General features: G+C 44.0%; 1 protein-coding gene across 1 annotated transcript in view; it reads left to right on the forward strand.

The window, feature by feature from the left end:
- RASGEF1A (RasGEF domain family member 1A) overlaps window positions 1–17,499 on the forward strand; it is a 374,005-nt gene that overhangs the window by 192,361 nt on the left and 164,145 nt on the right. The window lies entirely within an intron of this gene.

Genomic DNA, 17,499 nt, shown 5'->3' on the forward strand with positions numbered 1-17,499 from the left:
AGAGATATTCTTTCCTCCCCTTCTAGTCTTGGAAGGTGTTATGAATGGTATTCACGCTTCAAAGTGGTTGTGAATCAGTGGAAATTATTTGTGAACTGGAAGACCATCAACGTCAACTGATGATGATCATGTTGATCAAATGAGGGTTCTTCTGTGCGAGAATTGATGATTAACTGTTAGAGAATTGGTAGAGGAATGCAACATCTCCATTGTTCATGCCACATTCTAACAGAGAAGTTGGGGATGTCTCGCATTGTGGCAAAGTTTGTTCCACAGTTGATGATCAATGACCAGAACAACTGCAAAAAACAAAACAAAACACAGTCACCTTTCCTCAGTCACCTTTCTCTCCTGACTTGGCCTCTGCTGACTTCTTGTTTCCTAAACTTAAATCCACGCTGAAAAGAAAGTGATTCGACACCATTGAAGACATAAAGCAAAATTCAACGCAGCATCTTTTGGCAATTCCTGAAGATGTATTTAAGGACTGTTTCCAGAAGTAGAAATGACGTTGGGAAAAATGTATACCTAGGGAAGGGGAGTACTTTGAAGGGGACCCAGTAGAATAAGTTGTAAGATTGTTTAATAAATTGTTATAAAATCAGTCCTGGAACTTTTTGAACAGACCTTGTATTTCTCATGACTGTTTATAAGCAATTCAGGTCATTATCAGTGCTGTGGTTCTTCTGCAGCCCTAGTAATTACAGCTGCACTCTTGACTGTTTGCTTCTGTTTTGAGCTCTCTGCACCTGCTTGAGCTAGGGAGTTTCAAAGGGAATTGTTACAGTTGCAGACCTGCTGGCTTTAGTAAACTGTTCATGGCCCACGCTAAGGTTTCTAGTAGATTCTGGAAGCAGATTCTAGTAGATTCTGGTAGCTCTTGGATTTTCTAAAAGGGTGGGCTAGAGGCAGTAGCTGCAACCCGAAAGAAGATTTAAACTCTGGTTTTGGTACCAAAATCTTTTGGATTCTCTCCTGCATAATGGAGTTCCTAATCTGTATACTACTTTGACCATTTCTGGAAAAGCGGTATAGCAAATCTTTTTAATAAACAATAACCTCAAACAGATACCCTTCTTTTGCCTATTGCCTAAAGCTGACACCTGTGAGAACTATTATAAATTCAAGTCTGTCTATACCACCCAGGTTAGATATTATACGCACTTGCTACAAGAGCAAGGACTCATAGACTGGAGTAAGTATCAAGTTTGAAACTCGATACTGGTTTGCTATAGTGGGAAAGTTAGAGGAACCCTTCTCACCTTGTGGAGTTTCATTTCAAAAGAAGTTTCAGGAGAGTCTCTGGATTTGTGTAGCACTATTATCCAGGTAGCCCATACTCTATTCTAGTGTATCTCAAATTGTGTGCCTCTTGGCACACTAGTGTGCCTCCTGAGATTCCAAGTGTGCTGCGGCACACTGAGGAGGAAGAGAGGCGCCTGCCAACTGACTTCCTTATGCGGTACAGTGCCAGCGCTGCCCGATTCGCTGAAGGCTTGCTTGTTTCCCCCTTCTCTCTAGCATCCTCTGGCTTCCCCCCTGACCTCCTGGTCTCACCTTTAAAACTAATTAGAGCAGCCTGCAGCGGATCACCGCTAAGTAAAATGATTTTATTTTCAATATAGTGATTTAAATGTGTAATTTTTGAGAATTTATATCTGCTGTGTATATTATGCATATATGAAAAATGAATGGAAAAAATTGCTTTACAATTAGTAAAGGGGATGGGATCTGGGGCAGAGCTTGGGTGGGCGTGGGGAGGTCTATGGTTGGGGTACTCAGTTGATATTTGTTAGACTTAGGGGGTACTTAGCTTGAAGTAGTTGAGAAACACTGCTGTAGGCAATCAGCTGGCGCCAGTGCCTCTTCTTCTCTCCGGCCCTCTTCCCTGCTGGCACCCCCTACTGGTGTCTCAGGGCCCATCTGGAGGGCCTCTGCACATGTGCGGACGTCACCTTGATGACATCATGCATATGCGTGACATCATTATATCGACGTCCGCACACTTCTGAATGCCTTAAGCCATGGCCACTACCTTTAGTGTCGGCTCGAGAAAGTTTGAGAGACACTACTCTATTCCTTAGTAGAGGATGTGCCCGGGCAAATCCGGACTTCTGGTAATCCTACTTTTTGTAACACCTTTGTTTTGGAGGAGAGGAGTAAGGAGAATGGATATCCGCTGTATATAAGTTGGAACTGGTTCTCTTTGTAACTCTTGGAGGAGATTGCCTGTTTCATCAACTGAGAGAGTAACGTTCAAGGTTTTAGAGTTCAGTATCTCGTATGTTCTACCTTCTTGGAGTGAGTGGACAGTCTGTGTGCTTGCATCGGCCCCCCAGCTTCAGAGTTGGTCCTGGCCCTGGTCCCAACAGATTCTTTGGGTTTCCCTTCCACCATCACCCGGGCAGGGTCTAGGCAACCGCCTAGCATCCCACTTAACAAATGAGCTTACATCCTGGTAATTTGTAGCGTTTCCACCCTTTACATTTTTGTTTTTTTCTGGTTATATACAATGCAGGTACTTTTTCTGTCCCTAGTGAGCTACCAAATCTAAGTCTTGTACCTGAGGCATTGGAGGCAAAGGAGCTGCAGTGAGAAATAAATCCAGTCCTCAGGTTCTCAGCCCACTATAATAACCATTACAATACCAGAACTGACTGGTTAATTGCCACTGAATATGAGTGGATAGCCTTGCACAAAAGATATTCCACACATCCCCACCCCTTTTACAAAGCCACGCTAGCAGCTGCCACATGGCAAAAGCCCCAAAGCCCTTTAAATCTCTATGGGCTTTGGGGTAGAGGTCTGCACAGGTACGGGCATCGCAGGAATCCCGCGGGTCCTGCGGGGATCCCCCTTAACCCACGGGACTCCCATGGGGACCCCCCTCTGGACCACGGGACTCCCACAGGGACCCACCTCTGGCCAACGGGACTCCCACGGGGATGGAAAGCTTTGGAAGCAGGGTTCATCCATATAATATAATGGACACGTCAGTCTTAGTAAAAGAGGGGGTTTATAAGTTAATTACCTGAACAGAAAACAAAAAAAGGGTTCCACCAAAGAGATTCCACAAGGAAAACAGCAGCGCAAACACAAAAGAAACTGTGGAATCGATGATCCTGTCAGAAGTAATTGCTGCTTTTTATGGGGATGGGCGGGGATGGAGGTAATTCCTTACGGGGATGGGTGGTGACGGAGAGGATCCTGACGGGGACGGGTGGGGACGGAGAGGATCCTGGTGGGGACGGGTGGAGATGGAGAGGATCCTGGAAGGGACGGGCGGGGATGGGTGGGATTTCTGTCCCCACGCAACTCTATATTTTGGGGCAGTTACCGCAGTGGCAGCCGCTAGCATGGCTTTGTAAATGGGGGGGAGGGGGAGATGATTAGCTAGGAGCCTCACTAAATCGCTATGAGTATCAACCGGCTTATTTTTTTCTCTTTATTAATCTTTATTTCTGTGCATTCAAATAGACTAATATAACAACCCCACCACTTTATCCAATAATAATAGTAACAGTACACATATTTGCTCCTAAGAAGTGAGTTTAATAAATAAATTTATTTATTATGTTTCCAGTAGCATCCCCAGGAAAATGATAGAAACCTCTACTGCGGCTTAGTAAAAGAGGGCCTTAATTAGTAAGCCCTATATAAGTTTGGGGAAATTGAAGGAAGAGACATGAAAACAGCAAATTGTCTCTATGTTTATTTTCTTTCAGCTGCATGCAAAGCTGCAATGATTGGGGAAAAAAACCCTTCATTTTGCACAGGGCTGCAAAACTTTTCAGAACTGAGGGAGTGAGTGAGGAAGGCATTACATCAAATTGGTTTCACTTGCATGACATCAGTGAACCATAAGATGGAAATTCTTGCTCCTTCTTCACTCGCAAACAGTAATAGCAGATGACATGTGGGTAAGGGAAGACTTGTGGGTGTCAAGGTTCCTCCTGTGCTCTCTACATTCTGCTTTAGTCCTTTCGATATTTGCATGATGGAATGAAACCACAGACACCATAGTCTTTCTGATATTGTACGTCTTCAGATACTTTAACTGGACTGAATCATTCCACTGATCAAAACGTGACAGAGGGAAAACTGTTTAGAATATGCGGCTTCTCACTGTGGTCTAGAGTCTTTATAGAATAAATACATATAGGGATAATACTGATATATAATTGTTATAATATATTAATTCACTAAAACTACACACATCACAATATATTCAATGTTAATTTTAATAGTTAAATGAATAGTGCTCAGACCTGCAACCATCAGTGTTTCAGTGCAATCATATACACAACACTAGCTGCCTTTAGACTATCATAATGCTATTCTTGTCTATACCACCAATTAAACTTTCCATTTGCTTTATTCATACAAAGAACTTATCTTTTTTGGGTGGTCAATTCAGTGTGGATGGTCACCCAATCAGCAATTATACGTTGTAAAGTGCTTGTGCATACTCTAAAAGACTTTAGGAAGCCATGAAACACAAGTCCTCCCTCCGACTCGAGTTTCGCATAACGTGTGCTTCCTCAGAAAGGGATTATCTTAACTCAGCTTCCATGGACGAACTTCATCCAACCTGCTCTGCCAGAGCAGTCCACAAACACTCCTCGCAAAGTTATGATGGTCTAAAGGCAGCTAGTGTTATGTATATGATTGCACTGAAACACTGATGGTTGCGGGTCTGAGCACTATTCATTTAACTATTAAAATTAACATTGAATTTATTGTGATGTGTGTAGTCTAGAGACTTTATATACAAACAATAAGGGGCTCATAATTGAAAGAGAAAAATGTCCAAAAACAGGCCTAAGTCGGCACTTGGACAAACATTTCTCAAAAATGTCCAAGCGCCGATAATAAAACCGGGTTTTAGATGTATTTCATAGTGCCGCTCAACGTCCAAAGCTAAACAGGGCATTTTAGGAGGCGTGTCGAGGGCGGGAGTTGGGCGGGACGTGAGCCGGCTTAGACTTAGTTGTACAGCATGTATAACCAAAAGTTTAACAAAAGAGCCTAGAGACGGAACTTGACGTTGTGACTTAGACCATGTAAAATATGGTCTAAGTCACAAAAAACCACCTATACTCACCAGATAAACACTGCAAACACATAACACAGACCCCCCACACACTACCCCAGTGATCACCAACACCCCCCCACCCCCATAAAAATTTTATTCACAACTTTAAATTTCAGCCTCCAGACCATCATCACCTGGCCGTCTGGCATAGGAAAGCTAGTCGTCCAGCCCAGACAGCTTAAGTCGTCTTGGGGGTGGGTTAGGGACTCATGGAGAGGAGGACCCATGCCCATAAGCCCCTGTAATCACTGCATTGATACTGAAACATGTGCACTGCCCTATACACCCCCAAAACCCCTTTATACTGGCATATAAGTGGTTCCTGCAGCCATAAGGGCTATTGGGGTGGTAGATAAGTGGGTCTATTGGATTCTGGAGGTGGTTTGGGAGGGCTCACCGTGACCTATAAAGGAGCTGTAGTGAGGAGAAGCCATGGCACCCTTTTTATGAAGTTCACAGCAGTGCCCTGTAAGGTGGCATATCTGGGTGTGCAGTCTATCACTTTGCAGACCCCTCCCACGTCCAATAGGACTTGTTCTAGGCGTTTTGTACTTGGACAGAAGGTTGGATGGAAATGTGGTATAAAGATAGATGATTTAGTGGCTTGGACGATCAGATCGGCAGGATGTATAATTAGACGATTTTCTAAAGTAAAAAAAAGTTGGACGTATCTTTCGAAAATGTGTCTTAGGCTCTTTTTAACTTTGGACGACTTGCGAGATGAACGTAAACTGACTTAGACATCCCTTTCAATTATGCCCCTCTAATTTTCTAGATTTCTCTCAAACTCATACCTTCAAGACACCTCAAGGTGCTACTTTGTGTTCTTTGCAGACTATGAAACATGGGTTTAACATTTAAGAGATGTTTTGAGCCTATCAGGGCCAGTTCAACCTATGGACCAGGTAAGGCCCTGACCCAGAGTGACTGAATTCCAGTCCAGTCTACCTTCAGACTTCTAGAGGGATAGATACTGGACTGGAATTTTGGCACCTTTTATAACATAACATAACAATCAACTTATATACAGCAGGAACGTGAAGTTCTATGTGGTTAACATAAGTTTATTAATAGTGTATACAACTGAATAAATTGAAAATTACATAAGTTAAAGACTCACAGGGGGAGGACTGGGAAGAGGCGGAGAGGAGGAAGGGTGCTGCAACTTCAATGTGTTCCTCGCGACTGCTCCAGCTCTCCTTCTGATGTCATTTCCTATGCGCAGCACCTGGAAGTGATGTCAACGGGAGCTGATGCGGTCATGAGGTGCACATTGAAGTTGTTACTCACGGCGGTAAACAACTAGAGGTATGGGGGAAGGGAAAGGGGTGCATGCGTGCAGCGGGGGAGGAGTGGGAAGAGGCGAGAGGTGGAGAGGAGGAGGGGTGCTCGGTGCAAACCAAACCCCCTTACTATGCCACTGGCCAGAAGGTCTGAGCTTCAAAGCAGGTGCAGGAATTACAGGGAGGGGGGAACAGGATAAAAGTTCACAAAAGGGCAACCCAGAAGTTCTAGAGTTGCTTTAAAAAATGAGAACAAAATGCAGGCATCAACTCCAGGCAACCTTCTCTCGTTGGCTGAGCACTTATGACGACAAGGTTTTCTCTCATTGGCTGAGCACTTATGACAACAGGGTTGCATAGAAGATAGGCAGAAGGCACAGAGAGCAAGGAGACATGTATACATTTTTTTAATGCTGAATTTCTCCCAGTGTTACAACTATGATTACCGGTACCTTACTTGTTGTTCCCCAAAACAAGTAGGCAAACTACACCAAGGCTAAAAATACATATGCTATGAAATCTCACACATGTTTTTAACTGGATTCAGTGAGGGGAATTTTCAGATATGCCATTTTATCCTGATGAATGGCTTTGAAAAATTTCCACCTTGAAGATCAAGAGTGTCAGGCCTGCACAAAATTGGTGTTTGTGGACCATAGTCAGGTCAGGATTTCAGTGTATTGCTTGTGAACATGCATGAGAGAGCTTTGAAGTCAATGGAAGCAGCACAACATGCATAATTCATGAGGGACATCCTGAAAAATCCTGACATCTGGTAGCATGGAATATTGCTACTCCTTGGGTTTTGGCCAGGTACTAGTGACCTGGATTGACCACTGTGAGAACGGGCTACTGGGCTTGATGGACCATTGGTCTGACCCAGTAAGGCTATTCTTATGTTCTTACACGATTAACCCTTCCCCCCCTCCCTTTTGCTAAGCCGCGGTAGAGGTTTCTATCATAGCCTGGGGCGATAATGCTCCGACACTGCTCTGATGCTCAGAATTCATATGAGCGTCAGAGCAGCATTGGAGTATTTAGCGCCCCGAGCTACAGTAGAACCTCTACCGCAGCTTAGTAAAAGAGGGCCTAAGCCGTGATGTGTAGACAGACTCTGACTGCAAGATGAATTCTGCAGTCTGTAATATGTATACTATAATACACAGCAGGCATTTTTATAGCCAGAAATATCATGTTGTGGCCCAGATAATAGAGAGATGTAATGAGTATTTTAAGGACCACAATAGATATTTTTTGACTCAACATAAAATACAAGAGTGAAAATTTCTTTATGAGACAGAGACACTTTTCTGGATCTTCAATTAGCTTTCTGAATGTGTGTTGCCTAACAGATAATGTATTTAACTCAGGAAGAGCTTTTTCTATGCAACATCTTAGTGCCTGAAGGCAGGAGAGGGCATGCAGTGACTGGAGTTGGCATGGCTCATGCAGTGTAATTCCAACATGTGAATTGTTCGCGTCAGTCGTTCTGGCCCATTAAATGATTCTGGAGTGTTGTTCTGCGTGGTGCCAACTCACGCAGAGCTTCTCTGGGGGATCTGGAGGGTTTTGGAATTTGGCTGATTCAGATCTTGATGGCAGTCCTTAATCTTGGCTGGTTGGGAACCCTTCAGTAACTGATTTCATTGCCACTTTCATGATAGGCCATTACGGTGGAATTTTCTTGTTATTTCCATCATAAAGTCGGTAATAATTGTACATTATATTATTCTCCTGATAGAAATATCCTACTATGGACTCATGGTAGACACTATAAACAAGTTCCTTAATTAAAAATAATGACAGCTGGAACGTGGGAGATGAAGCTCTTTATGTAGCATTATAAGCTTTCTGATGTCTGAGCTACAGGGAATGGCATTACACGGGGGAATGACTAGAGTAACCTTTTCTTGATAAATGAAAAGACAGCCTTATCTGTAGCGCATTCTTTGCATGTGCAGCTGGTCTGCTGCTTGCCACAAGACAACTATTGAAAAGTGTATGAGTGAGTAAAAGAGGGAGGCACAAAGATTTGGAATAGGTTGAATCATACTTTAGTCTCATAGGAGCATATGGGTCATAATTTGATAAAGCATTTTCCACATGTGGTTTAAAAACAGCACTTATAAAACTGCTTGGTGGTATATGTATGTTAAAAGTTGGTCCAGAGAAAAATTTTGCTCGTTTTCACATGTTCTGTGTGTAGGCATTTCCAAATACACATACATTCTCTCTCGTATATCATTTGTCGTTTATTAAAACTTGATATACTGCCTTAGTTGCAACACAATTCAAAGCGTGTACAATAGAAACAAATTTTAAAAATAAAAATGGAACACCATTAGTTATAGGACAGAATCGCTCATTCATACCACGTCACACCTTACTATAAGCAATTTCCCTGGCTCCCTATTAAGGCCCGCTTATTGTTCAAATTGAATTGCTTTATGTATAAGGTGAGGTATGACCTCCTATCAAACTAAATGATGGAAGTATTTGAGTTTACCTCTCCAGCCTGCCTTCTGCGATCCAACTTCATTTTCCCCTACCCCTCCAGGCAAGGAAAGTCTAAAAAAGCATACGTCACAAAACTGCTATCCTACCAAGCAGCTCACCTAATCTGAGAACTACTCCCCATCATAGGTCTTCTTCATCGTACATGCATTTTAGGCAAAGCTTAAAATCCTTCCTGTTCAATAAGTTTCTAACAGTGCACTAAACTTTGTGATCTGTGTGTTACGCTTGCTCCGCCCCTCAGACGACTGTAAATGCTCTATGCACTGATACCTCTAGTACTCACTAAGTCCTACTCCACCTCCCCTTGCTACCTGTATCTCTATCCATAACTTTAATTCAGGCTGTTTACCTATTTGAATTTTCATATTAATTAACTGTGATTGTATCTGATGCTGATCTTTCCCTACTTCTAGGCTATTAGTATTTTTGTACATTCACTGATTATGTACGGTCTTTAGAAAATTCTTGTTAACTACATCGAACTCCATGGTGTATTGTGGTATACAAATAAAATTTTATGGATATAAGAAGACTTGAAGCGGTCCAGAGGACTGTGACGAAAATGGTAGAAGGTTCATGCCATAAGAAATACGAGAAGAGACTAGAAGACGTGAATATGTATACTCTGAAGGAGAGAGGCACAGGAGAAATATGATACAGACGTTGAAATACTTGAAAGGTATTAATATAAGACCAAATCTTTTCCAGAGAAGGGAAAACAATAAAACTAGAGGGCATAAATTGAGGTTGCAGGGAGGTAGACTTAGGAGTAATGTTAGGATATTCTTTTTCACAGAGAGGGTGGTAGATGCCTGGAATGCCCTCCCGAGGGAGGTAGTGGAAAGGAAAACGGTGACAGAATTTTAAAAGGCATCCGATAAACACAGATCTCTAATTAGAAAATGAATGGTATATATTGACGAGCTAAGGCCGATACTGGGGCAGATTTGCAAGGTCTGTGCCCCATATTTGGCAATTCAGTATAGGGTGAGCCAGGGAGAACATTGATGGGAACTCCAGTAACTTGGAACATGTGGATGGTGCTGGGCTGACTTTACGGGACGGGTCAAAAGCGCGCGAGGACAAAGGCGCGCCGACAACCGTGCGCGGACAACTGAGCGCAGGGCTTAATCGCGCCAAAGAAAACCCGTATTTTAAAGGGCTCTGACGGGGGGGGGGGGGGTGGTCAGCGTGCCTTTGTCCTCGTGCGCGTTAGACTATGAACCGACTTTACGGTATATATCCGCAAGCAACAAGTTGGCTGGGTAGGATAGAGTTAGCTTTGATGGCAACTTCAGAAGTTGGGATCTAAGGACAGTACCGGGCGGACTTTACGATCTATTGTCCCAAAATATCAAAGAAAAAAGGACAATGTACTTTAATGCTCTAGTTACGGACTCTCTCTACTCTTCAACCTGCCCTCTCGGGTCTCCGTATCTTTACCCGTACCGAGACCCTACCTATGCTCATCCCTTGAGTTCTCCTTGCATTCCCTACTTCCTTTGGGCTTGACTCTGACCTTCTTTGCTATTTGTATTCCTATGTTACTTGTAATTACATACTTACATCTTATGTACGATCTCTTCAATCAACTCCTATTAACCGCATCGAACTTCACGGTGTATAGCGGCATAGAAATAAAAGTTTATGTTATAATACTTTTGAAACAAACAGGAGGAAATATTTTTTCACTCCATGAATAGTTAAGCTCTGAAACTCATCGACAGAAGATATGGCGACAACGGTCAATGTTTCTGAGTTGAAAAAAGTTTTGACAAGTTCCAGGAGGAAAAGTCCATAGTCTGCTATTGAGGCAGAAATGGTGAAAGCCCTGTTTTCTCTGAGATTTGTTGCATGGAATGCTGCTACAATTTGTGATTCTGCTAGGTTCTTGTGATTTGGATTGGCCACTGCTGAAAGAAGGCTCCTGGGCTAGATGGACCATCAGTCTATACCAGTATGACTATTCTTATGCACACCTGCCTCAACACATTTGTGTTATCTAACATCTGTGTTTAACTCATGACAATGTAATGAAAATTATTATAGACACAACCTGGAATGGGGGAAGAGATTCCAAAAGCTAAACTTCACAAGCAGTTCCATATTACTGCATTCTTTTTTGTTGAGTGGAGACGTGAAATTCATGGGAGTTTTGTCAGAAGACTGTGTAATAATAGGGTTAGCAGGAAATGTAGGAAGCACTTAGTCATATTTCCAAAGTAGTGCAAGAAAATCTTCATGTAGAAAATGGTGATTCTTGAAAATAAGCGGCAGACATTCTATGTTTCTAGAGTAATTTTTAAAGGGATTTGCATGGGTAACAAGAAATTATCTGTGTAGACTGGCACAGGTGAAAGTGCCTTCCCCTCAGTGGGTAAAATTATGGTCAGTTTTTAACCTCATGGTCTTATTTAGAGCCCATGATGGGAGGGATCTAGGAGTAAGATTAGGGTCGGTAATATGTAATATGGGCTCTATGATCCGTAATAACTGAAAATCCTTTTAGGCCCTGGGGGCCCTTCAGTTAAACTGTGATAAGTACTAGTGTGTGCTTACCGCACACAAAAAAATGAATTACTGTGGAACATGTGCTGGCTTGCCATAGTAAAATGGCTAATTTGTGTGTGCTGCTACTAGGGCTGGGAGAATGCAGTAAGTGATGCAGAAGGCTAGAAAGGGGAGCAAGAGGAGACCTATGTGGGGCCATGCAGAAGGTTGGCAGGGGGAGGGAGGTCTGTTCCTGATGCAGGGATTTGGGAGTGTGAGGGCTACTGCTGATGCGGCAGAGGAGGAGGTTGAAAAGGAGAGCTGTTGCTGATGTGGGGTCTTGGAGAAGGGGGCTTACACTGATGCTGCTGCTATGCTATAATGCTGTTTCTTTGGCCTGATGCAATACCAAATTGCCTAAGAAATAAACCCTTATAATTCCAAACTATAAACACCTACACTAGCCCTATATAGAGTGCTGCTGCATAGCACAGGATTTAGACGGCATCTCCAAGCTCCTTGATATGTAGCATACGGTGCGGGATAGAACTGTAGCCAACGAATGGCTTAATAACGTAATGTAAGTAGCTTAAATGAATTCTTTGTAAAATTGTGAAAAAAAATCCAAAATAAATAAAAGACAATGCCTTAAGAAAAAAAGTAGAGGCTTTTTCTTTTTGAATTTAGTGACGTCGGCTGTGTGGGAGTATTTACTGTGTACTGTAGAAAGAAAAGGGCTTCTGGAGAGGGGCTGACATTTTCTGAAAGTCTCACTTTTGTTCCATGTACACGCAGCATGTGCCCACTTTTGGTATTTAGAGGGGCAGCCCCTAAGTAAACATATGCATACTCAGAATTTCCAATGCTGTTATTACTCAGGGCAAATCATTATTAAGAGCATTTCTCCACATTTATAGAACATAAAAATGTGACTACCTCTCCAAACTACTGGAAAGTTCAATTTAATTTAATTTATTTTTATTTTAGCATTTTATTTATTCAATTTTTAATCCCCAGCCCAGGCAGCATCTGTCCTTCCCTCATTCCCAACCCCAGCCCCCTCCCTCTCCTAGCTGGATCCTGTGGTACAACCTCTCCCCAGGTCCTGACTCCCCCATGTTCCACTTTCCCGTTGATGTAATTGAAAATCTTTGGGCAGATGGCAGCACAACGAAGCAAGCCTTCTGCTGTTCTTTCTGCAGCACTTCCTCTTCCCACATAGACAGCACCGCTGCAGAAAGAAGACTTCCGGGGCAGGCCATCAGTGGAAGGCTCGCTTCCTTGTGCCACTGGCTGCCCAAAGATTTTCAATTACAGTGGCGGGGAGGTAGTAGGTGGGAGAGTCATGGGAGCCATACTTTTGATAGCCAATTTATGGGGAGGCCGTGGCCTCTGTGGCCTCCCACGTTCTGATGCGTATGGTAGAAGGTAAGGATAGGCAGACTAGTAGCACTATTCCCTTTAAAGCAGTGGTCTCAAACTCACGGCCCGCCAGGTACTATTTTGAGGCCCTCGGTATGTTTATCAAAATCACAAAAGTAAAATAAAACAGTTTCTTGATCATATGTCTCTTTAGCAATAAATTACAATATTATTATTAAGACTTAGCCAAAAGGAAAGATTTATAAACTATAAAGAGTTTTACCTCATGCAGAATTGTCATTTCTTTACTAAGACATTAAGGGGTTCATAATAAAAAAAAAAACATCTAAAAAGTGTTCTAAGTGGCTACTTGGACGATCAAAAAGCCTGATCGTCCAAGTACCCATAACCAAAGCTGGTTTTTAGACGTATCTAAAACCAACTTAGGCCTTTCCCCTACCTCTAAACGCACAGAAAGAAAAGAGGCGTGTTTAGAGGAGGGGAAAGCGCGGGCAGTGGGCGGGAGGTGGGCCGACCTACATCTAGGCGTACAACAGGTATAACCAATACAGTTTAGTCGGCACTTATACCTTTTTCACTTAGACAAAATAAAACCAGGTCTAAGTGCCAAAAAACGGGCCGCTGAGCTGATGGCCGTTGGCGCCATCAGTTCAGCGGCCCGGCAACCTAACCATCGCGGCAGGAGAGATGCCTCATCTCCCCTACCACGATGCCATCACTCTTCTACCCGAACTGCCGCCCACAGGAGGGGCCTAAGGCTCCTGGGCCTATTCTGATTGGTCCAGGCGCCTTAGGCCCCACCAGGAGGCGTGGCTTTGATGCCCCTGGGCCAATCCAGCCCCATTCTTCGTTGAGCTGCATGCCGGACGGACTGGTTTGACACCCATCTGTCCGGCCAACCTAAAATAGGTAAGGGGAAGGGGGGGTGGGGTGGGGTGGGGAGGTCGTGGGGTCGGCTGGGAGGGTCACGGGTCGGCTGGGGGGGCCGATCGGGGGTTCTTGGGGGGGCGGATGTTGGGGGGAGGGGGGTGCGTCGAGGGCAGGAGGGCATGGGATCCCTCCTGCCCGTACTGTAGTGGGGGTGGGGGTAGGGGAGGTCACCTGAGCCAGGAGGGCTTGGGCTCTCCCCTGGCCCGAACGAGTCGGGGGTGCCGCGGGTGCCTGGGGCAAGAGGGCTTGGGCTCCCTCTTGCCCTGATGTTATAGGGGGGGGGGGGGTCGCGGCTGCCGCAGGGCAAGAGGGCTTGGGCTCCCTCTTGCCCCGATGTTGTGTTTGGGGGGGAGTGATTCATCGCGGCAGGAGAGATGCCTCATCTCCCCTACCGCGATGCCATCACTCCTCTACCCGAACTGCCGCAGGTCGCGGCAGTTCGGGTAGAAGAGTGATGGCATCGCGGTAGGGAAGATGAAGCATCTCTCCTGCCGCGATGGTTTGGTTGCCGGACCGCTGAACTGATGGCGCCAGCGACCATCAGCTCAGCGGCCCATTCTTCGGCACTTAGACCTGGTTTTATTTTGTCTAAGTGAAAAAGGTCTAAATGCCGACTAAACTGTATTGGTTATACCTGTTGTACGGCTAGGTGTAGGTCGGCCCACCTCCCGCCCACTGCCCACCCTTTCCCCTCCTCTAAACACACCTCTTTTCTCTCTGTGCGTTTAGAGGCAGGGGAAAGGCCTAAGTTGGTTTTAGATACGTCTAAAAACCAGCTTTGGTTATGGGTACTTGGACGATCAGGCTTTTTGATCGTCCAAGTAGCCACTTAGGACACTTTTTAGATGTTTTTTTTTTATTATGAACCCCTTAGGGACTTAGGCCAAAAGGGGACTTAGACGTTTTTTTTTTATTTTGCCCCTCCACCTATTTATTCTGAGGCCCTCCGAGTACCTACAAATCCAAAATGTGGCCCTGGAAAGGGTTTGAGTTTGAGACCACTGCTTTAAGGGGTGCAGGAGGCCTCCAACTGTATTGCTGCCAATGTGTGTGTATGTGGGTGGGGGTGCTTCAAAGAATATTGTGCTTTCAATCTCTAGAGATAGGCAGATTTCCTGGTGTTCTGCAGATCTTGTGTGTCTCCCATTGTTGAAAATATGGTAGTGAAACAGCACTCCCCATTGGCTGGACTGTAGTTGGAAGACTCCCGCATAGCTTAGAGAAAACAGTGCTGTATAAACCAAATGATCTTTAGCCACTGTCATTTTCTATGTTTCCATGAGAGAAATGATATGGCAGCTGTGTTAGTCCACTCTTAAAGATAATATGTAGAAAAAAAAATCAGGTGATACCTTTTTATTGGCCCAAATACAGTATGGTTCAATTAGCTTTTGAAGGTAATCTTTCTCCTTCAGATCAGAGATACGCAAATTAAGACAGCAAACAGTATATAAGAATAATCTAATCATACTCTAGCTCAGGGGTGCCCACACTTTTTGGGCTTGCGAGCTACTTTTAAAATGACCAAGTCAAAATGATCTACCAACAATAAAATTAAAAAAAAAACACAAAGCACACTGTACGCATAGAAAATGTTAATTATCATTCTTATTCCGGGATTTTTACAAAGAGATCAAAGCAGATGACTCTATGCACTGTCACCTCAGTAACAACCATACAAAAATAGACAAATACCCCCCTCCCTTTTTACTAAACCACAATAGCAGTTTTTAGCGCAGGGAGCTGCGCTGAATGCCCAGCGCTGCTCTCGAAGCTCATTGGCTCCCTGCACTAAAAACCACTATTGCGGTTTAGTAAAAGGGGACCATAGTGTAAAATATAGACAGCAGATATAAATTCAGACATATTTTGATCACTAAATTTAAAATAAAATAATTTTTCCTACCTTTATTGTCTGGTAATTTCATGAGTCTCTGGTTGCACTTTCTTCTTCTGACTGTGCATCCAATCTTTCTTCCCTTCTTTCAGCCTGTATGCTTCCTCTCCTCCAGACCTCATTCCCTCCCCCAACTTTTTCTTCCTCTCTCCCTGCCTCCCTTTCTTTTTTTCTCCCTTCATGCCCCCTTTCTTTTTTTCTGTTTCTCTTCTTTCCTTCTGTCTCCCTGCCTGCCCTCTTTCTTTCTTTCTCCCTGCCCTCCCCCAAGCCACTGCCACTGCCGCTGCCATCGGGGAACAGGCCCCCAAGCCGCCACTGCCGCCCCAAGCTCTCCCTGCTTCCCTGCATCGGGCCGACCAGCATTCCTTTCCCCAACGTCAATTCTGCCGTCGGAGAGGAAGTTCCGGCCCAGCCAGGCAGTGATTGGCTGGCCAGAACTTCCTCTTCGACGGCAGAATTGACGTCGAGAAGAGGAAGGCTGATCAGCCCGGTAGATCACTAAGACAAAGTGAGTCTATCACGGAGCCCGGGATGGGCTCCGCGATCGACTCACTTTGCCTTGGCAATCTATCGGTCGATCGCGATCGACCTATTGGGCACCCCTGCTCTAGCTAGTACAATAAAATAGGTATCACCTGATTTCTTTTTGTTTTGTTTATTTTTTTTTATTTGTACATGCTATGTTTCTATGAAATCCTATTCCCTCCATCAGTGGATAAGTGACATCAAGGTTTCCAGCAGGTCTATGGGACTTAATCCTTAATCTCCTGTCTTAGAGGTAAATCAGGGAGGGGACTACACTTATATATGCTGTATAGAATTTATATGCATGATTGCATGAGTATGAAAGTTGGGAGGATAAGGAATTTTAATGGGGCAGTATTATCATTGTTTTATAGTGCTAGAATATTGTGTGGTCCATTGTTTGTACAGTAATTTATTATCATTTATTTATATGCTATTTACATTGAACAGTGATAAGTACTCTAAGGCTCTCTTTTACTAAGGTGCGCTAACTGAATAGCACGTGCTAATCAATTTAGCGCGTGCTAAATGCTAACTTGTGTATGTTAGTCTATGGACGCGTTAGCGTTTAGCGAGTGCTAATTCGATTAGCGCACGCTAATCAGTTAGCGCACTTTAGTAAAAGAGGGGGGGTAAATATTTTCCCTATCTCACAATCTGAGTATGGTATCTGGGGCAATATAGGGTTAACTGCCTTGCCCAAGGTCACAAGGAATGACACTGGGTGGAACCTACAACCTCAGGGTACTGAGGCAGCAGCTCTAACCACTAACCTACTTCTCCACCCTCCAATTTCTATAATTTAAAGCAAAAGTAAAAAATGTAAATATTTAAATAAGGAGAGAAGGAGTGAGACTGCAGATCATATTGGGAGCAGGAGAAAACCATGGATCCTAGTGGGTATATGAGGGAGTAGGACTGCAGAATGTAGTTGTGAGCAGGAAGTGGGATGTTGGATTTCTTTTGTGGGCATGGGGAGACTGTATGCTATACAACAGGCCCTCTCTACAGGGAGGACAGGGTAGAAAGAAAGGAGCGAAAGGAAGTACTTTGGGGGGCTGGGCTAGCAGGAAAGAAAGATTTATGAGGGGAGGACCCTTTGTGGGGGGCGGGATGCGGAGAAGAAGAGAGTGAGCGATGAAAGGACCCTGGGGAATGAAGGAGGGTGAAATATTTTTTTAGTAAAGAGCACAAAGATTTCTGTTTGACATCAAAATGTAACTAAGACAGCTTTGTGGGTGGTATAATGAAAATGTATTTAAATTGAAACTGGGCCTGACAACTAGCTGTTTGTGAGAACATGTATCTGTGAGGAAATTTCTGGAATCCCCAATTAAGTTTTTACAACTGGAACCCAGGAAGGGAGTTTCCCTTATTAA

This window comes from Geotrypetes seraphini, chromosome 4 (genome assembly GCF_902459505.1).
Source record: "Geotrypetes seraphini chromosome 4, aGeoSer1.1, whole genome shotgun sequence".
Taxonomy (NCBI): Eukaryota; Metazoa; Chordata; class Amphibia; order Gymnophiona; family Dermophiidae; genus Geotrypetes; species Geotrypetes seraphini.